General features: G+C 35.7%; 1 protein-coding gene across 5 annotated transcripts in view; it reads left to right on the forward strand.

Annotated features, from left to right (window-relative positions):
• Positions 1–22,017, forward strand: part of UVRAG (UV radiation resistance associated) — a 309,399-nt gene that overhangs the window by 120,228 nt on the left and 167,154 nt on the right. The gene's annotated exons all lie outside the window — the stretch shown is intronic.

A 22,017-nucleotide genomic window follows, 5' to 3' on the forward strand; every position in this document is an offset into this window, starting at 1 on the left:
TTAGACTGTTTTTAAGGATTTTGATGTCTTGTAGAACATTTTAGTGACTTCGGGGAAAAAAAGAAATGACTTTACACTCTTCTTTTGTGAAAGATGTAAACCATATCTTTGTACCTCTGTGTCATTTTCTCTCTTTCCCTTTCAAATTTGAACTGAAACAAATTTATGAAAAGCCCACTATGGACCAAATATAGTAGAATGGGAATTTAAAAGATTAATAGGCTCTCCTCCCTCTCCATAGAGAACTCCAAACTTAGAGATGCTTAGAGAGGTTATAGAATATCCTCTAAATCCAGCTCTTAAATTGGTAGAACAGAGTTTGAACCAGATCTTTTGGCTTCTAATTGAATGTCCTTTTTATTTTAGCAAAGCATCCATATATAATCCCATGCACACACATATTCAGCCATAAAAACATACATATACTTCTATATATACATATGCATATATGCAGACATACATGCATGCATACTCTGTAGAACTCAGGAGACCTCATAAATATATGGTCTAAAGACTACGAGACTGTAAAGTCTCACCCTATTCAGATTGGTTTTTGCTTATCAGTGACCAAAAGACTTGTGAGGCATTTGTGAGTGTGTGAGAATGGTAATAAATTAGAGGTCTAATGGGATAAAGAGGGAGGAAAAAGGAGAGTTGTGCTTGTTTATTTTTTTGGAAAAGACTTCAAGAGTTATAAGTAGTAATATGCTGGTAGGAACATGTCTTTAGAGACACTGCAGTAACTTTGATTTGTGTCCAGTTAAAACTGCAACAGAACTGCCAATCTAGAAGGAATTCTGTATTTGCTCATTTTCTTCAGATAGTGGGCCAAATGGAGAAATTTGTTAAGCCAATTCTGAAACATTATACTAAAATCCAAAATGAGTAAAATTAATCACATGTATTGGCAATAGGGGGTTCTATGTAAACCTTTTAGTTTCTGGGAGCAACTTTTTTACTTTTTAATACCATCAGTAAGACCATTTGTATGAGTATAAATGTAGCATGCAGATGTGACCAAGAGGATGACAAGGCAGTGTGATGTAGGGGAGGAAATGAACTGGATGTTAAGAATCTTGGGCTTTATTGGCAATGATGTGGATGGAATTAGAGGGTATTAAGATTATGCTAAGCGAAATAAGTCAATCAGAGAAAAACAGTTATCATATGATCTCACTTATTTGTGGAGTTTAAGAAACAAAACAGAGGATCATAGGGGAAGAGAGGAAAAAATAAGACAAGACATACTCAGGGAGAGAGACAGACCCTAAGAGACTCTTTTATAGGAAACAAATTGAGGGTCACTGGAGGGGAGGGGTAGGAGGTGGAAGGATGGGGTAAATGGGTGATGTGCATTAAGGAGGGCACATGATGTAATGAGCACTGGGTATTATATACAACTGCTGAATCACTGAACCCTACCTCTGAAACTAATAATACATTATATGTTAATTACTTGAATTTAAATTAAAAAAAAAGAATCTTTAGCTTTAATCTCAGTTTTCTGACTGGTGTAGTCTGACTGAGATTGTGGGCAAATCACTTATACTAACTGGGGTTTCATTTTCATATTTAAAATGAAAGCATTGATTTAAACGACCTCTAAAATAATTCTTTCTTTCTTTCTTTATTCATGAGAGATACAGAGCCAGACAGAGACAGAGACACAGAGACATAGGCAGAGAGAGAAGCAAGCTCCATGCAGGGAGCCCGATGCCGGACTTGATCCTGGAACTCCAGTACCACACCCTAGGCTGAAGGCAGGCATTAAACTGCTGAGCCACCCAGGGATCCCCTAAAATAACTCTTAATACTAACATTAGCTTGGTCCTTTGGCTAACCAGAATGACCTTACTGACAATGAATCAATTACCTAATTATTTCTGTAACTAACAACATTTTAAAAAATTGCCTTGTTTATATCATCACATTTTACTTTTCTTTGAAAGGTCATTATCCAGCCAATTGCCTATCTGATTCACAAAAACTTGGCCTAGATTACTTTTGATGATTTCTAAAATATCAAGTCCTCCAGGAAAGATAGAGATTGGCCATTTTTTTTTAATTTTTTTTTTAAATTTTTATTTATTTACGATAGTCACAGAGAGAGAGAGGCAGAGACACAGGCAGAGGGAGAAGCAGGCTCCATGCACCGGGAGCCCGATGTGGGATTCGATCCCGGGTCTCCAGGATCGCGCCCTGGGCCAAAGGCAGGCGCCAAACCGCTGTGCCACCCAGGGATCCCGAGATTGGCCATTTTTGAAGATATTCAGAGACTCTACAAGTTTTGTAGGAAACTCCCAAGAGTGGGCGTGGACAGTGGCATTTTTGCTGGAATAAATATATAAGCTTTAAGAGGAATAATAATTAGGATCATAGTATTTTTCAAGTGATAAAATCATAGATTTTTCCTAAGTCTTTAATCCTCAGAATAAAAAACCTTTGAAGAATGTACTATTTTTATCATTCTTTTCCAGAAGAGGCACAGAAGGTTAGGGAACCTGTGCAAGGTCACATGGTTCCTAAGCAATAGAGCTGGGATTTGAACCACAACTGGTACCATAGTCTATTCTCTTAACCAGTACACTATACTATACATTATTTTTATGAAATCCAAATGTATTAAATTGTCTATTGTATTTCTATAGACAATATTCATTAATTATAAAAATTGTACCTTAAAAATCATGAGTTTACGATATATTTTTTCATTCTTATAGGTAACTTCTATTTTAATTATTGTAGATTCTGATTGAGAGGCTTCAAGAATGAGTTATTAGGTATTTTTTTTAAAAAAGCAGCTCAGGTGATTCTGATGCGTACTCTGATAATGGTTAGCCTCTGGATTGTCTGTCAGTTTGAACTGTTTGTTACCATTTGTTTAACAAAATGAATTTGCACCAAAAGTTTTCAGCTATACCATCAGGCATTTATTTTAATTCAGCTGACATATTTTTGTAGGAAGTTTTGCTCAATGAAGGAAGCATCATTCATTGATTTACTTTGAGGAGTAAACTCCATAAAAATGCTTTTCTCATTTAACTATTTTTATCTGTATATACCCAAGGATATGACTGAAACCAACTCTTTCTGTCAGACTGTTATTGTTGTATATGCTTTTCTATATCTTTATTGTTAATTTCCCTGGCAATTAGAACTTTTCTGGGAACATTTTTTTTTAAGATTTTATATATTTATTCATGAGAGACACAGAGAGAGAGAGAGAGAGAGAGAGAGAGGCAGAGACACAGGCAGAGGGAGAAGCAGGCTCCATGCAGGGAGCCTGACGTGGGATTTGATCTTGGGTCTCCAGGATCACACCCTGGGCTGAATGTGGCACTAAACTGCTGAGCCACCCAGGCTGCCCCTTTTCTGGGAACATTTAACCAAGACCTAAAAAAAAAAAAAGTCTTAAATGTGTTATCTTTCCAATAAAGCTTCCTTTAAAGTTATTCATTACTGTTACTGTATCTGTCATCTCCTCCCTCCAACCTGACGAGTGTTTTTTTTTTTTTTGGGGGGGGGTCCAGAGTTAAGATTAAAAGTAAGGAAATGTCATTTTCTACCATTGAGTAATCTAAAAATCTTCCATTTTACACTAAAAGTCATAGTCCACAACAATTTCATATTGCTAGAACCTGAGAACCAAGTGGAAAGTCATTTTGAACCCTTGCATTGGTCTCTCTGATTATCACAAGCCTGAAAATTCAGAATCCTAGAAAATGTGGCTTCTGTGTGTACCCATGTAATTTCTCAAAAGGAGATGAAGGGGATAAGGCTTGATCATAAAAGATCAGAATAGTGAAAACCAATGGACTTATTGTGGTGATCTTTTTGCAGTATATGCAAATATCAAATCATTATGTTATGCACCTAAAACTAATATAATGTTATATAAATTATACCTTAATTAAAAAGAGGATTTAATCAAGGTTAATAATTTTCTTTTATATACTGTTCTTATGAAAGCCAGTTAGTTGAAGGATATTATTTAAATTACAATTTCAAAATTGATTTTAAAAACCATATAGTATATATGAAACACCTGCAAAGTGTACAACCCTTTGCTAGATACAGTGGGAAAAAAAGATATAGTTGGGGAGAGGACACAAGAGAAGAAGGCAAGAGGCTTACTGTCTATCTAGTTGAATAAGATTTAGTATTTGGAAAAATTAATGTCAAGATAAACTTAATCAAGTGCTGAACTTTGCGGTACATATGGGAATTGAATGAAATAATATATAAGGTACTTAGTATCCTCATTTTTGTGAGCATTAAAACAGACTTAGAATAGAGAAGCTAGGGACACCTGGGTGGCTCAGTGGTTGAGTGTCTGCCCACGGTCCAAGGGTGTGATTCTGGAGTCCAGGTATCAAGTCCCAAGTCGGGCTCCCTGCGTGGAGCCTGCTTCTCCCTCTGCTTGTGTCTCTGCTTCTCTCTCTCTGTGTCTCTCATGAATAAATAAATACAATCTTAAAAAAGAAAAGAGAAGCTGGTGTAGTTTTTCTGAAGTCTTCAAAGGGAAGGAATAAAGAAAACTCTTGGATTAGAGGAGTTTTGAAGGTCTGTAAGGAGGTACAAGACATTACAATAAGGATAGAGAAGGAGATAAAGAGTAGGAAGATTCTATAGGAGCAGAAGAATCATCTTGAAATTACAGATGGCAGGACAGTGGTATTGACATTGAGAAGTGTTAATTTTGTGGGAGAGGCTGTATGGAGGCAGTGGATTATTTTTAAAGAAGCCTGAGAGTGATGAAATTTAATCAGGATTTTTAGAATGAATATATGCTAGTTCAACTATATTCCTCTTGCTCCATCTTTCTCATGATCAAAGATTAAAATATATAAGCTGGTTAACCAGGTTAAGATGCAAGATCTATGACTGTGAGCTAGGCAAAGGCAAATAGTACATTTGTGAAAATTTATTTAATAGTTTTTAACTGATTCTCTTGGGTATGTTATGTAGATAATTATATCATTTGCAGATTACTATTGACTAAGTCTTCCACAATGAGTACTCTATCATAACATCAAATCATCCCCAGGGTTAGTAGTTTAAGGCAATTTATTATCCTCAGATCCTCACAGTTCTCTGGGATGACTTGAGCTTAGCTTGAGTGGTTTTTATGTGAGCCAGATGCAGTCAGTTAACAACGGTGGGTGGAGTCATCTGAAGATTCATCTGGGTTGGACATAAAGATATTGCTTCATTTACATATTTGGTGCTTTAGCTAGGATGGCTGGAACAGTGGAGAGTGGCCAGCTCTATCTCTTTTTAAAAAAAAAGATTTTATTTATTTATTTATTCATTCATGAGAGAGAGAGAGAGAGAGAGAGAGAGAGAGAGAGAGAGAGGGAGGGAGAGGGAGAGACAATCCCAGGAGTCCCTCTGTCTTTTCTTTTAAGCAGCTTCTCCACATGGCCAGCTTGGGCTTCTTCACATATGACACTCTCAGAGTAGTCAGATTTCTTACTTGGAGACTGGCTTCCCCAAGAATGAGTGTTCAGAGAGGAAGTAGAAGTTTGTAGGCCAGTTAAGGGCTATGCCTAGAACTAGCACAGTAATTTCTGCCATACTCTGTCAAAATAGTCACAGGGCCTGCTTAGTTTCAAAGAATGGAGAAATAGGTTCTACCTCTTGCTAGGGAAATATTAAGGCAACAAGGTGGGAGATATTTTTGTAGTCATACTCAGAAAATTTAATTTGCCACAGACGATATCCTTCATATTCTGATAGTTTACCATTGAGTATCACATATGTTAGAATTTTCTGGTAAGTTTCTTTTATCAAGTAAGAATATTTCAGGGTGCTTGGGTGGCTCAGTCAGCTGTGTGTCCACTCCTGATTTCAGCTCAAATCATAATCTCAGGATCATGGGATTGAATTGAGCCCCTCGTTGGGCTCTACGCTCAGGGTGGAGTCTGCTTGAGATTTTTTCCTCTCCTTTTCCCTTTGTTCCTCCCCCCACTGTGCATTCTCTCTCTCTCTCTCTCTCTCTCTCTCTCTCTCTCTCTCTCTCTCTCTCTCTGTCTCTCTCAGATAAGTAAATAAAATCTTTTTAAAAAGACAATGTTTCTATGCCTAGTATAACTAAGGATTTTACTCAATATAAAGATTCTAGTTATTCTTCTGTGTTCTATTAATATAGCAACTACACAGATTTTTAAAAAGATTTTATGTATTTATTCATGAGACACACAGAGAGAGAGAGGCAGAAACACAGGCAGAGGGAGAAGCAGGCTCCATGCGGGAACCCGACATGGGACTCAATCCCGGGACTCCAGGATCACACCCTGGGCTGAAGGCAGGCACTCAACTGCTGAGCCACCCAGGTATCCTCAACTACACAGATTTAATGATGTTAAACCTTTTGTATAATCCTGGGATAATTTTTGTTTGCTTATGAGATATTTTTTAATACATTAGCATTAGGTTAGATTTGCTAATGTTTTATTTAGTATTTTACAGTTCTTTATGGATGAACAGGCACATGGCTTTATTTTTATGTGCTTTTCCTATCTAAAGCAAAACTGGTGAGAACTACCCCAGCCTAAAATAAATTGAGAGGCTCTTTGTATCTTTCCGTGATTTCAGTTTATATAATTTAGACTTAGATGGTAGTTCTCACCCATAAACCCATCAGAGCCTATGATGCCTCCTACCCCCCTTTAATTACCTTTCCAAATTCTTTGTGGTTATTGATCTATTCAGGTTTCATCCTCTTGTTGAGGCAACCTAGTAATTTATGGTTTTCCAGAAAATCATTTACCTTTGCTGGGTTTTTAGTTTATTGGCATAAAATTGTATATAGTATTCCTTTTAATTTTTAAAATATTGCCCTTAGTGTAGTTTGTCTCCTTTATTGTTTCTAATTCTGAAATACTTTTGTATGTACTTCCTCAAGTATGTTTATTGTACAATGAATATATTTTAAATTAAACTTGCATTTTAGCACATGGATGGTATTATGAAAAAATCTGGGAATGATTTAGCCTGCTCTTATGCCAAACGTGGTTCTTTTTGCCTGAAATGAGTTATTCAAGTTGTAAATTAGAACTCTGAAAAGTTGATTATTGTTCTTTAACTGTTGCTTCATCAGTGTTGTTTGTTTTTGAGGATACATATTAGTTAGACCTGACACATTCATTATCACATGCTTTCATACCACCTAACTCTCTTTAGTAGAATTTTCCCACCCACGATGCTACCATTTACTTTTCCATGAGAGTGTTAATTTCATAAGTAGTAATAGTGTTCTGTCTTATTTGATGCCACTGCCATGAGACGATGTGTTCTTCTTAACTATGTGTATGGTCTAGACAGAGGAATGTAGAAGTAGGCTTTAGAGTAGATTTCTGGTCCTTTGGGAAACTATCATATTTAATAAACCCATCAACAAGTATTTGAGTGATTCCCATGTGTCCAAGACTGCTGTAGGTGCTGTGGAAATGCAAAAGATTTCTCAGGCATTTAAAGTCCACAGTAATTTGGCTCTGATCGACCTTCCCAGACTGCCTCTCATGACATTGCTCTCGTGTACTCTTTGCTTTTGCACACCACCCACTTCCTGTTCAGAGCATGCAGTGCATTCTCCTTTAATGATTTTGAAAAGCTATTCCAATGCCCTAAGTGGCAATTCTCTTGCATACAGTTGTCCTACCTACCTTTCCTTCAACTTTAAGATTAAATCCCTTTCTCTTACATGAACCATTCACAAGAACAGGTTCTCCCAGACTAATGTTTCCATTTTGAAAGGATAATTAGATTTGTAGATCCAGACAATAACTCTAGTAAGGTTTGTGACAGTCTATGTAATGAAACCTTTAGAAGCAAAATGAGTAAGTGTAAGTAAGCTAGACGATAGTAAAAAATAGGACAATTTGTAACCACTTAATGACTTACTATCAGTCTAGAGGGAAATTTCTAATGGCATGACATAGGGCTCTGTTTTTGATCTAGTCTTGATCAACTTGTCCATTCATTCAGTTATTTACTTGCCAAATGTTCATTGAGTAGTACATTTTGGAAACTGCAGTGTGCTGGGGATACATTGGTGAACTAGGGACACATACTTCCCTTTATAATATTACAATCTTAAGCATTTGAACAAAGATATAGAAAACATATGCAAAGTTAAAAACTTAGAAAGCTAATTGAATGGTAATGTGGAGCTTATAGGGATGGTGATTGCTTTGTGTAACAATCTGTATCTAAGAAGATCTCTGGGGGCTGGAAAGTAGACTATATATATATTCAGCCCATCTTAAATTTCAAGGTGAAATTTAATTGGGATAAGAATATAGCCTTATATCTGAGTCCCAAAGCCAACTCTATGAGAAGAGGAAGACCTGACATATGAGCACAGCCTGAGCAAAAAAAAGATGTAGAACTTTAATTTCAACAGTCAAATCAATGTTAATAATCAGTAGAATGTGACTACTAGAAAAATTCAAGCCATGTTGATAGACATTTAATATCTAGAATGAGAAATAATAGACTCTCTGTTCCAGTCAGACATATCTGAATTCCTATGTTGCTTTATAAAAATCATTCTTTTTTAAAAAAGATTTTATTTATTTGAGAGAGTACAAGCAAGGGGGAGGAGCAGACTCCCTGCTCAGCAGGGAGCCCGCTGAGATGGGACTTGATCCCAGGACCCTGAGATCATGACCTGAGCCAAAGGCAGACGCTTAACTGACTGAGCCACCAAGGCACCCAAAAACCATTCTTAAAGAGGGGATTTGACAATTAAAAATTTGTATTCTAATACTATGTGATTTGCAAACTTAAAAAAAAAATGTTCTCAAGGTAGTTTTCCAGGAGTTTTTCTGTTTTCACTTGTAAGAAAACATGAGTAAATTTATCAGTCAACATTTTATACAGTCTTAGAAAAACAGAATCAGAAGAATTCTTAAAGTAGTCATCTCCTCCCCATTCCTGAGGGAAGGAAGAAAAGTAAGATGTATTGAAGATCTGTCCCAGGTACTATGAGGAAGCTCATATGAGGAGCAACAACAAACACTAATAAGATATAGGTCTGTGTTTTCAAGGTGTATGGAATCCAGTACTTGGAGGGAAAGGCAGTAAACAGATTATTACAAACATAATCTGAACTCTAGATAGAGCCATGCTCCCAGGGTTAATGACGAAGACCACAAATCCAATAAGGATATAGTCTTACCAAATATTAACTATTAAATATTCCTGGGCTTTTACTTGAGTTTTTCCTCTTCTAGAGGAATTTCTGGGTCTGTTTTGTACTGGGTAGAAGGAGGAAGAGCGAGCAAGCTATCTCTTCCTTTTCTTGCAGAGCTACTAGTCCCATCAGATTTGGATCCCGCCCTTATGACCTGTTATTAACCTTAATGACCTCCTAAAAGTCTAGTTTCCAAATACTGTCACTTTGGGAGTTAGGGCTTCAATATTATAAATTTTATGTTGAATTCAGTCTATAGTATCAGATTACCTACCTTTTAATGAACTCAAAGTCAGTGGATTTAGACTTTAATTATATCCTCCAAATGCCTTTACCTTATAAAGTAGCATAATCTTGAGAGTAATATCCTATCATACTCACAAGTCCTGCTAACATGGAAGAGGAAGGAATTATACAGGGCAAGTGTACCAGGGGGTGGGAATCTTAGAGGGCATCTTAGAATTCACCCCACCACAAAGATAGTAGGGTAAAAAGCAGTGGCAAACTTAGATCTGGTATTAGAGCTATTTTGAGTAGAATGATGGAAAAAGCACACAGCAATTTGGTATGGTAGGGGCATTAAACTGGGACCTGTGTATTTGGAAGTTTCAGGCAAACAATGTATCTGTGAGAAAAAAAAAAGCTCTTTGAAAACTAAAAATTCACTTAACATGTAAAGTATTACTGATATTGAGGTTTCTTGGGGACATGATGGCAAGATTACTTTAAGAATCATAGTTTTATGGGTAGAACATAGGTAACAGTGAAAACCCATGGGCTTTGGACTTAGACCTGGTTTTTAATTCTGATTCTGCCTCTTACTAGCTTCTTACAGGTAGAATGAGAATGAGAATGTATGAAGTTTATAGATTGTTATGAAGGTTAAATGGAATACTACATTTCAGGTTTTTAGCCCAGTGCCTGGCACATAGTAAGCACTAAATAAATGTTTATTAATTCATTTAAAAAATGTTTATTAATTCATGAGAGACAGAGAAAGAGAGGGGGGGGGGCAGGCAGAGACACAGGCAGAGGGAGAAGCAGGCTCCATGCAGGGAGCCTGACGTGGGACTTGATCCTAGGACTCCTGGATCACACCCTGGGCTGAAGGCAGCACTAAACTGCTGAGCCACCTGGGCTGCCCTCATTCAATTATTTAAATATATAAGCATACACTGTGTGCCAGATATTCATTTTGGCCCTAGGGTTTTAATAAATTTTAAATATTGTGCCTGAGCTAGATTTTATTTGACTGAATTTCCAGGCTAAAACTGTTGAGTTTTAATCTGATGTAAATAGCCACATTTATACCATACTATGGAATGTTTTCAAGCAAAGAATAACATCTAATCATAGAATTTTAGAATTTGTGATAATTTAATTTTATATATGGCCCTGGTTTTTCTGTGTAAAGAGCTCTGATTTGCCTGTAGTCATCCTAGTTATTGATATACTACAGAGTTGGAAAGTCTCCTGGACCCCATTTCATTGTTTTGATTTTTTTATAGTGCATTATTAAAATGTGTGTTTTGGGAAGAATATTCTCATGGCAATGTTCCAAATGGATTGAGGAGGACCGAGGTTAGAAAAAGAGAAGGAAGCCTTTTTTTTTTCTTTTTTTCTTTAAAGGAGACCCCATGCCCAGTGTGGAGCCCAATGCAGGACCTGAATCCATAGCCCTGAGATCAAGCTGAGATCAAGAGTCAGATGCTTAACCAAAGGAGCCACCCAAGAGCCCCAGGAGGCCTTTTTTTAATGCCAAGCCGGGTGCCTCTAGTGGGAAAAATGAAAAGGAAATGATGGAGATAAGAGCATTGGGGAAGAAGAATCAGCAGATTTAGGTACTGAATAGGACAGAGGAGAGGGAGGGAGAAGACTAGTGTAATGTGATATTGCTGCCAGTGAACACTTCCAGAACACTGTGGTAATTCATGACTATCATGGTGTCTAGATCTTTATCATTCATAGAAGGTGTTATAAACATGACTAGAAATACATATATATTAACTATCTTTAGGTGTTATTACATAATGATAGGAACAATATGGACAATCAAGTACTAGACATTAGAGAACCTAGAATATCTAAAACATTTTGTGTCGGTAGAGATAAAGGAAAAATGATAGATACAGCTGCATTAGATAGCATTAATCTTTTAAGTTATAAGTTTGTAGATCGTAATATTTCTTGTTGTCTCCAAGGGAATTTACTCATAGATATGTGTGAAAGCCTCAAAATGCAATGTAAATGCGAACTGGTTTATCTCTGTTAGTCTGTGAGAAGAGAAACATGGAGTACTGGATGGACCATGTTGCTGGTTGGGGCAGAGTCTTCAGTCTTTATACCCTGTTTCTCTTCTTTCATTCGGAAGATGGTTGACAGGTTGCAACATACATAGTTATTTATGTAGGTGATATCAGACTATGGATATAGGTCTTTAAGGCAGGCATTCTGGAGACTCTTTGGGCAGATAAGCTACAATTAATACTGATCAAATGACAGAGTTACCTTTCATACAAAGGAGAGAATGGAATTGAGAAGAACAAGAGTAGAACCTGAGAAACCGGTCAGGAGGGTATTGGCTAGATGAAAGTTGATGGTGGCAGTGGACTTGGAGAAAGATGAACAGATTCAAAACAGCTTTAATCAAGTCTTTGTTGCTAAATCTACAGATGCTGTCTAAGCCTTAGGTTACTTGATGTTAGGACAGTGATCATTCTTCCTTGAGATCTTCTGTTCCTTTGACTGCTGTAGCAGCAATTCTCTCAGCTGTCCTTCTACTTCTCTGGATATTCTGGGGCAGAATTTTTTGCAGCATTTAATTTTTTTTTCTAATCCTTTAAATATTGATGTTCCTTAGGATTCTGTTCTAGGCTCTGTTCTCTTTCATTCTCACAGTCTTCCAAAATGATCTCATTCACTTTCATAACGTTCATAACCATCTGTGTGCTAATGATTGCCACATTTTTGTCTCCAGCCAAGATCTGTCTCCTAAGCTCCAGATCCTTATATTCAAGTCATATTCAACACCTCCTCTTGGATATTGAACAGGCACCTCAAACTGAAGGTAGAATTTCTTTTCAAACTGCTCATTCTGTATTCCTCATATCAATAAATAACATCATCATTTTCGTGTTTCCCCAAGTTGTATACTAGCTATCATTTTTTCCCTTTTTTCTTTGCAGTAAAATTTATATACAATAAAATGCAGAAAATTTAAGTTTACAGTCTGATGAGTTTTGACAAATGTACACACCCATGTTGTCATCATTCAGTCATGACATAGAATATATTTCATTATCCAGGAAGTTTGCTTATACCCCTTTGCCAATCATTCTTACACCCTCACTCCCACCCCTGGCTGAGTTAAACCCTTTTCTTATTGCCTCTTCATTATTAGCTTTTCCTGTTCTTGAACTTCTTATAAATGGAATCATATGGTGTACTCTTTCGGTTTCTGACTTTTTTTGTTCAACATAGTTTTTGAAATTTATCCGTGTTGTTGTATAGATCAGACGTTTATTTATTTTATTGCTGAGTGATATTTCTATACATATACCACAATTTGCTTATGTATTATCTTATTGATGAACATTTGAGTTGTTTACACTTTTTGGCTGTTCTGATAAAGCTATTAGGGAATATCCTTACAAAAGTCTTCTGTGACCATGTGCTTTTATTTATTTTTTTATTATACCTCAGAGTGGAGCTACCTACTCTTATGATAGGTGTATATTTAAGTTATTAGAAATTACCAGTTTTCTAATAGTTAAACAATTTTACAGTCCTACTAGCAATGTTTGCAAGTTCCACCTTTTTGACTCCTTGCCATCATTTGGTAGTGTCAGTTTTGTAAATTCTAGCAATTATAGTGGGTTTATACTGGAATATCATTTTGATTTTAATTTTTAAATCTATGATGAATTGTGAAACACCATCTTGTGTTTATTGGCTATTCTTATACCCTTGTGAAGTATTCAAATATTTTGATAATATTTATTGGGTTTGTATTTTTATCACTGATTTGTGGAATTCTTTGTGTATTATAGATACAAGTCCTTAGTCATATATATATGTATATATGACATTTTTTCCTACTCTGTCTTGATATTTTGTTTTTGCAATAATGCCTTTTCAGATTTTGCTAAAATATGTTATATCAGGTTTTTATTTTATGGATAGTGCTTTTTGTTTCCTGTTTAGGGAATCTTGACTAACCCAAGGTCATAAAGTCATGAATGTATTTTCCTACATGTTATTCTAGAAGTTTTATAGTTTTAGATTTTACATTTAGTTTTTGATCTATTTCAGTTTACCATTTTGTGTATGGTGTGAAGTAGAAATTAAGGTTCATTTTTTCCCTCCATGTCAATATCCAGTTATTTCAGTGTCATTTTGTTGACAAAACTTTTCTTTCCCTAATCAAAAACTAAACTGATTTTATGTAATGGGTCTATTTCTATCATCTGAATTCTTTTCCATTGATTTATTTGTTTAGACTTCTGTAACTACTGCTTTATAAAGTCTCTCTTTGTGATAAATCATAAAATCTGGTAGTGTAAGCTCTTACTTTGTTTTTCTTCAACATTTTCTTGACTATTCTAGGACTTAAATATTTCTATATCAATTTTAGAATCAGCTTGTCAATTAAAAAAGAAAAGACTGCGAGGGTTTGGCTGGAATTGCATGGACTCTAGATACATTTAGGGGAGACTTGACTTCTTAATATTGAGTCTTCCAACCCATGTAATTGTTATAGTCTATTTTTTTTTTTAGGGGCTTTTACATTTCTCTCAGCAATGTTTTACAGTTTTCAGTGCACAGGTCTTTCACATCTTTTATTAGAGTTACCTAATTATTTGTTGATATCATATACAATTACCATTAGGTTTTTATATGTTAATCTAGAATCTTGCAGTCTTGCTAAACTTATTTATTAGTTTAATTATGAATTTTTTTATTTTTATATGTGTACAATAAGGCATCTATGAATAGCATTTTTGCTTCTTCCTTTTCTATATTTATGATTTTTTAATTGCCTTATTCCAGTGGTTTGGACCTTGGTTAAAGTCTTGAATTAGAGGGCTGAAAGTGGGCACCTTTTCTTGTTTCTGATCTTAATATGAGCTGTAGAATTTTTTCGTATAAAACCCTCTTTGTATTAGCTGTGGATTTTTAAAATAAATTCTTCATCAGAGGAAGCTCTCCTTTTTCCTTAGTTTGTTGGAGATTGTATTTTGGGGGTTTTGTTTTGTTTTTGTTTTTGTTTTTGTTTTTTGTTTTTAATCACTAAAGCTATTGAATTTTAACAGATGCTTTCTGGGAGGCATCTTTTGAGCGCCATATGGATTTTCTTCATTATTTTGTCAGCATTGATTTTCAAATGGTAAACTAACCGTGTACTCTTCAAGTAAACCTATTTGATCAAGATGTGTATTATTCTTTTCATACATTGCTGGATTTGATTGGGTTACATTTTATTAATGATTTTTGCATTTATGTTCATGTGTGATATTTGTAATTTTCTTTATCATGTTTTGGTATGGAGATTATACTGGCCTCATAAAACAAATTGAAAAGTGTTTCCTCTTCTTTGAAAGATTTTGTTAAAACTGGTATAACACCAGTGAAACTCTCTGAACCTAGAGTTTTCTTATTTTATTTTTTAAATTTACTTATTTTTTATTTTTTTAAAGATTTTTATTTATTTATTCCTGAGAGATACAGAGAGAAGCAGAGACATGGGCAGATGGAGAGGCAGGTTTCCTGTGGGGAGCCTGATGTGGGACTTGATCCCCTTGATCCCATGATGTGGGATCATGACCTGAGCTGAAGGCAGATGCTCAACCACTGAGCCACCTAGGTGCTCCTATTTTTAAAATTTAAATTCAGTTAATTAACATAAAATGTATTATTGGTTTCAGAGGTAGAGGTCAGTGATTCATCAGTGTTATATAATACCCAGTGCTCATGGCATCAGGTACCATCCTTAATGTCCATTACCCAATTACCCCATCCCCCCAACAATTATCCCTCCAGTGACCCTCAATTTGTTTCCTATGATTAAGAGTTTCTTAGGGTTTGTAACTCCTCTGAGTTTGTCTTGTTTTATTTTGTCCTCTCTTCCCCTATGATCCTCTGTTTTGTTTCTTAAATTCCACGTATGAGTGAGATCATATGAAATTGTCTTGCTCTGATTGACTTATTTCTCTCTAGTTCATCCACGTCATTGCAAATGACGAGATTTCATTTTTTTTTTTGATGGCCGAGTAGTAGTCTATTATATATATATATACATATATATATATAATAGACTACTTCCTTTCCCTGCCTCTTCCCCCAATAGCTGCCTTTAGTGCCGTAACAGTCCAGTCCCACAGCAGAAGCAATAACTCGCATATGAAGTTAAAAGGAACACTGTGAAAGGGGAGTACCTTCGTGCAGCCAGTTCTCTCATCAAAGACCTATGCATTTTTACGATTTACTTAATAAACTGGGATTTTCAGACAATAGGAAGCTTTTTCTTTTTTTTCTTTCTTTCTTTTTCTCTCTCTCTCTTTTTTTTTTTTTTTTTTTTTTTTTTTGCAGTCCCATATCTGGTTTCTACGTGGAGGACTAAACTCATGCTTTTAGCTAAATGTGGTCTTTGCCGACTAAATTTAAGATGCAGCGGTTTAAGAGATTTACATACTGATGTAAATCTAGTAGGGAAATAAACATTTGCTATAAAATGTGGTTCTGTAATCTTTGTTAGTGGTTTGTAGACGTGATGCCATAGATTTCTAGAGTAAGGAGTGCCTTCAACTGTCTAAAATAGTCTAGAAAGATCTTTGAAAAGGTTGTGCTTGAACTGCCTCTTTAATGGACTCAGGAGTATTCTTATCTGTAAGAGATGGGGAGAACTCACAGGCAGGTAGATCAGCTCACTCAAAGGCACAGAAACAAGAAATGGCATGGTGTGTTTGGAGAATTGCTGGAAGCTGAGCATACAAGGGTAAGAACTGTCAGGAAATAAGACTGGAGATGTATGCTGGGACCACATTAATTACAAGGGGCTTTCCTTGCTTTTAAATTTCTGTAGGGATCCCTGGGTGGCGCAGCGATTTAGCGCCTGCCTTTGGCCCAGGGCGCGATCCTGGAGACCCGGGATCGAATCCCACGTCGAGCTCCTGGTGCATGGAGCCTGCTTCTCCCTCTGCCTATATCTCTGCCTCTGTCTCTCTCTCTCTGACTATCATAAATAAATAAAAATTTTTAAAAAAATGAATTTCTGTAGAGCCAACTTTGTGAGAGAATATTACTATCAAGAGAGTGTGTACACATATATTCCCAGAGCGAGAGGCAATAGGATGGAGTATAACCGCTGTTGGATTCCATAGGATCCTCGAGGAAGTTGCTGAGTAACTTATCTCATGAGCAAACTAGCTATAATGAATTGAGGATAACTATCAGGCAATTTCTGAAAGTACAGATTATATCATGAATATTTTTAGTGTCGTCGTCATCATCATCATCATCATAATGTTGACAGAGGGATCGCTAGATCCCTAATAAAATTAACCTTGTGTATAGGATATCTTTCAGGTTAGAATTAGTGAGTAATTTTAAAAAATATATAAAATATACAATTACCATTAGGTAATATATATATATCACATCTTCTTTATCCATTCATCTGTCCATGGCCATCTGGGCTCTTTCCATAGTTTGGCTGCTGTGGACATTGCTGCTATAAACATTGGAGTGTAAGTGTCCCTTCAGAACACTTCATTTGTATCTTTGGGGTAAATCCCCAGTAGTGTAATTGCTGGGTTGTAGGGTAGCTCTATTTTCAACTTTTTGGAGAACCTCCAGAGTGGCTTGTACCAGCTTGCATTTCCATCAAGAGTGTATGAGGGTTGAACCTAGAGTTTTCTATGTGAGGGAGGTTTTAATTACAAATTTAGTTTCTTTAACTGATAATAATGATTCAGATTTTCTAATTCATTTGTTTGTTTTGGAAACTTGTGATTTTTTGAAGCAATTTGACTATGTCACCTACATTTTTAAAGTTTTTGGCATATTACTCATAATTTCTTAATAATTCCCTTTTAATATCTGTAAGATCTAGTGATGTCTTTGCATCTGTTCTTGATGTTGGTAATTTGTTTTTGCTCATCATTCTTTATTTCTCCTCTCCTCTCTTTTCACATCTACATCATCCTTCCTGTTCCTATTTTAACTTAGAACAATGCCTAAACTTTTCCTAGGGAGGCTGTAATAACCACACACTAACCTTCCTGTTTACAGTGTTGTTTCTGTGTCCCATTTACCTTATTACAGGAAGAAAGATCTCTCTAAAATGCAAATGTAGTTATATCTTTTCTAGCTTGAAACCTTGTTTCCTAATACCTTCAGAAAAAAAAAATCTATGCTCTTTCCTATGGAATACAAAGCCATCAATGATAAGGTGTCTGTCTCGATAGATACCTGTCTTTTTTTTTTATTTCTCCTTTTTATCTCTTCCCACAGGCCATAGGGAAGTGAACTGCTTTTCTAGGGATTCTGATTTGTCCTTCTTCACCTAAAAGCAGAATACAGCATTTCAAAAGTGATATGATCAACACTAAGACAAAAATTGTCTTCTAACTTCTCCTTTACTGAGATGATTGTTAATATTTGCTGGATATGGTCTCAATATTTATTATTTACTTGGTATAATACCTTTTATTCAGTATATTTTTATTTTCACAGCACTATCTCACCTCAAAACATTATTTTAAAGTCCATTTTCGATTTTACTGTTATTTCAAAGCATATTAAGTAATAGGGATGCATCTATTTTCTCCAGAGTACCTATCAGATAACTATCTGATCCTTCCTCCTCAAGCCTGTGATAATGATTTTATTTCAGCTTGGCAGTGTTAGTGTTGGTATTCGACCTGTCACCAGATGACTAGATGATGTATATTTCTTTATACTATCATTTCATAGTTTGCAAAATCAAGAAACATTCCTTTGAAACTGCCTAGCTGGTTTGGAAGTAAAGTAGTTGTTTCTTTTCTTGTCAGTCCTTTACCTCCTCACCCCCAGGGGAATCAGGATGCCCCATGTTATGTTTAAAAGCCTAAACACATCACTTTTATTCTTCTGTTGAGTTTGAAAGGGGGACGTTATTAGCTCTGTCTTGATGTAGCAGGGGCTCTGAAAGTCTATTTGGATAACACTGAAGATTGGAGGAAATGTGACTCTGTCTGTGTGTTTTAAGCCCCTAAGGTAAGATCAGAAAGCGTCTGGGGCAGTGAGAGCCAAATAGTTGAAGTCATACATTAATTATGGTCATGAATCATTTTTATTTTTAAAGTCTTTACCATTTGACAAGGTTGTTTGCATAGTACCAGTGAGTTTCAGGCAGCATTTTCCCCCCTTTTAAAGTAACAGGCTATTTTGTTGATTTCTGCTCTGAGTTGATAATGCCTATTATTATTAGGAAACATGCAATTTTTACTAAAAATGTTATCAGAATTCTTACTTGATTGGTCTTCATTTGATTTTTGTTTTGATATAATATTTTAAAGTTATAAATATAGAAAACACATTAATCTTTTAGAGTCTCCTGCTGATATTGGTAAAAAATAATCAGATCTTGGGACTAAGCTTTTATATTCAGGAGTTAGTTGACATTCACTCTGCAGATATATTTTGAGTGCCTCCTTTGTGCCACATTCTGTTCTAAGCACTGGGAATATATAGAAAAATACGAGATTTTTTTTTTCCTCAGAAAGATCTAGTAGGGAAATAAACAGTTGCTATAGAATGTGGTTCTGTAATCTTTGTTAGTGGTTTGTAGACGTGATGCCATAGATTTCTAGAGTAAGGAGTGCTTTCAACTGTCTAAAATAGTCTAGAAAGATCTTTGAAAAGGTTGTGCTTGAACTGCCTCTTTAATGGACTCAGGAGTATTCTTATCTGTAAGAGATGGGGAAAACTCACAGGCAGGTAGATCAGCTCACTCAAAGGCACAGAAACAAGAAATGGCATGGTGTGTTTGGAGAATTGCTGGAAGCTGAGCATACAAGGGTAAGAACTGTCAGGAAATAAGACTGGAGATGTATGCTGGGACCACATTAATTACAAGGGGCTTTCCTTGCTTTTAAATTTCTGTAGAGCCAACTTTGTGAGAGAATATTACTATCAAGAGAGTGTGTACACATATATTCCCAGAGCGAGAGGCAATAGGATGGAGTATAACCGCTGTTGGATTCCATAGGATCCTCGAGGAAGTTGCTGAGTAACTTATCTCATGAGCAAACTAGCTATAATGAATTGAGGATAACTATCAGGCAATTTCTGAAAGTACAGATTATATCATGAATATTTTTAGTGTCGTCGTCGTCGTCATCATCATCATCATCATCATCATAATGTTGACAGAGGGATCGCTAGATCCCTAATAAAATTAACCTTGTGTATAGGATATCTTTCAGGTTAGGATTAGTGAGTAATTTTTAAAAATTGAGGCAAAATTTACATACATTGAAATGCTTAGATCATTAGTTTAAATTCTTTGTATAACTGTGTACCCTCACCCCAGGAAAGATATATGCTGCATTTCCATCACCTCAGGGAGTTCCTTTGTTCCCCCTGTTCTCTACCAATCAATCCCACCCCACATAGACAACCAGCTGTCTGGTTGAACTGTGTATACGTGGAATCATACAGTATACTTTCTGGCTTTTTTCACTCAACATCATGTTTTCGAGATTCATTCATATTGTTATGTGTACCAGTGGTGTCTTCCTTTGTATTGATGAGTAAAATTTCATGATTATACCTCAGTTTGCTTATTAATTCTTTTTGACACTTGTGTGGTTTTCTATCAACACTCTTCTATAAATCTTCATGTAGACATATGTTTTTACGTTTCTTGAGTAAATGCTTAAGAGTAGAAATACTGGGTCATAGTTTAGACGGATGTTTAACTTTATAAGAAACTGTTTCCCAAATGATAGTATTCTTCTACACTTTTACCAGCAATGTGGAAAGTTAAAATCGCTCCACAACCTTGCTAGTATTAGGTGTTGTCATTTTAATTGTAGCTATTCTAACAGGTATGAAATGGTACCTCCTTATGATTTTATTTTATTATTATTTTTTTAAAGATTTTATTTATTCAGAGAGAGAGAGAGAGAGAGAGAGAGAGAGAGAGAGAGGCAGACATACAGGCAGAGGGAGAAGAAACAGGCTCCATGCAGGAAGCCTGACTTGGGACTCGATCCCGGGACTCCAGGATCACACCCTGGGCCGAAGGCAGGCACTAAACCTCTGAGCCACCCAGGGATCCCCCTCCTAATGATTTTAATTTGCATTTTCCTGATGACCAAGACATTGAGTACCTTTCCCTGTACTTATTGGCCATTCTTATGTCACCTTTGTGAACAATTTTATTTTTTTGCCCATTTTTAATTGAGTTGTCTTTTTGTTACTGATTTATAAGAGTTCTTTATATACTCCAGACACAGTCCTTTGTCAGATTGATGTTTTGCAAGTATTTTCTCCCAGTCTGTGGACTGCTTATCATTTTCTTAATGGCATCTTTAGATGAACAGACATTTTTTATTTTTGTTAAGTCCAGTTTGTCTATTTTTAATTTTATGATTAGTGCTTTTCATGCCTTCTCTATGAAATATTTACCTCCCCCAAGATTGCAAGATTCTCTGTATTTCTTCTATAAGCTTTATGATTTTAGTGTTTATGTTTACAGTGCTATCCTTGAATTAATTTTTGCATGTGCTGTGAGGTAAGGAATGAAATTAATTTTCCTCCCCTATGTTTATCCAGTGTTTGTTTAAAAAACTTTCTTTTCTCTATTAACATGCTTGGGTTCCTTTGTCCGAAATCAATTGGCCATATATGTGTAGCTTTATTTATATAATCTTTACTCTGTTCCATTGATCTTTGTTTTGATCATTATGCTAGTACCATATTGTTTTGATTATGTAGTTTTATAAAAAACAGTTTATCTTGGTTTATCTAGAAGATTCTTTGCTTTTCTGTATAAATTATAGTATCAGCTTTTTAATTTCTAACAGAAAAATGAAAGCCTTTTGAAATTGGAATTGTGATTATGAAACAATCGACCCATATATAGAAATATAATGAATTTCTGTATATTGACCCTGTATACCGTGACCTTATGAGTTCTAGTAGTTGTTTTGTAGATTACTAATGAAATTCTTTTTCATTATATGAAAATTATGTCATCTAAAAATAAAGACAGTCTGACCATTTTTGCTGTGTATATGTATAAGAAATATATAAACTATATTTGAAAACCAAGAAACTAAGAAAAACACACACTCATAATGAAAGCAAAAAAGAAAAATAGTTCTTGATTTTTTCAGTGTTCCTGTTTCACAGTGGCTGCTGCTGCTTTAACTGGGGTTATTGTTAATTCTTTTTTTCTTTGTGTATACCCATAAGTAATATTTAGCCTTGTTATGAGTGATACTCTTCTGGTGACTTTAGCACTTAATTTCTCTGGGCCTCAGTTTTCATCTTTGTAACATGATAGGGTTCAACCAGATTATTTTCTTTTTAAAGATTTATTTATCTATTTGAGAGAGAAGGGCAGAGGGAGAGAATCTTCAAGCAGATTCCCCACTGAGTGCAGAGCCTGACTTGGGGTTCCATCCCTTGACCCATGAGATCATGACCTGAGCTGAAACCAAGAGTCAGGCACTCAACCAACTGAGCCACCCTCGGGCCCCTCAACCAGATCATTTTCTAAGGTGTCTTCGAGATTCCTGTGAGTTTGCCATTTTAGCTCTCAATATATC

The sequence above is a fragment of the Nyctereutes procyonoides genome, unplaced genomic scaffold, assembly GCF_905146905.1.
Source record: "Nyctereutes procyonoides isolate TBG_1078 unplaced genomic scaffold, NYPRO_anot_genome, whole genome shotgun sequence".
NCBI lineage: Eukaryota > Metazoa > Chordata > Mammalia > Carnivora > Canidae > Nyctereutes > Nyctereutes procyonoides.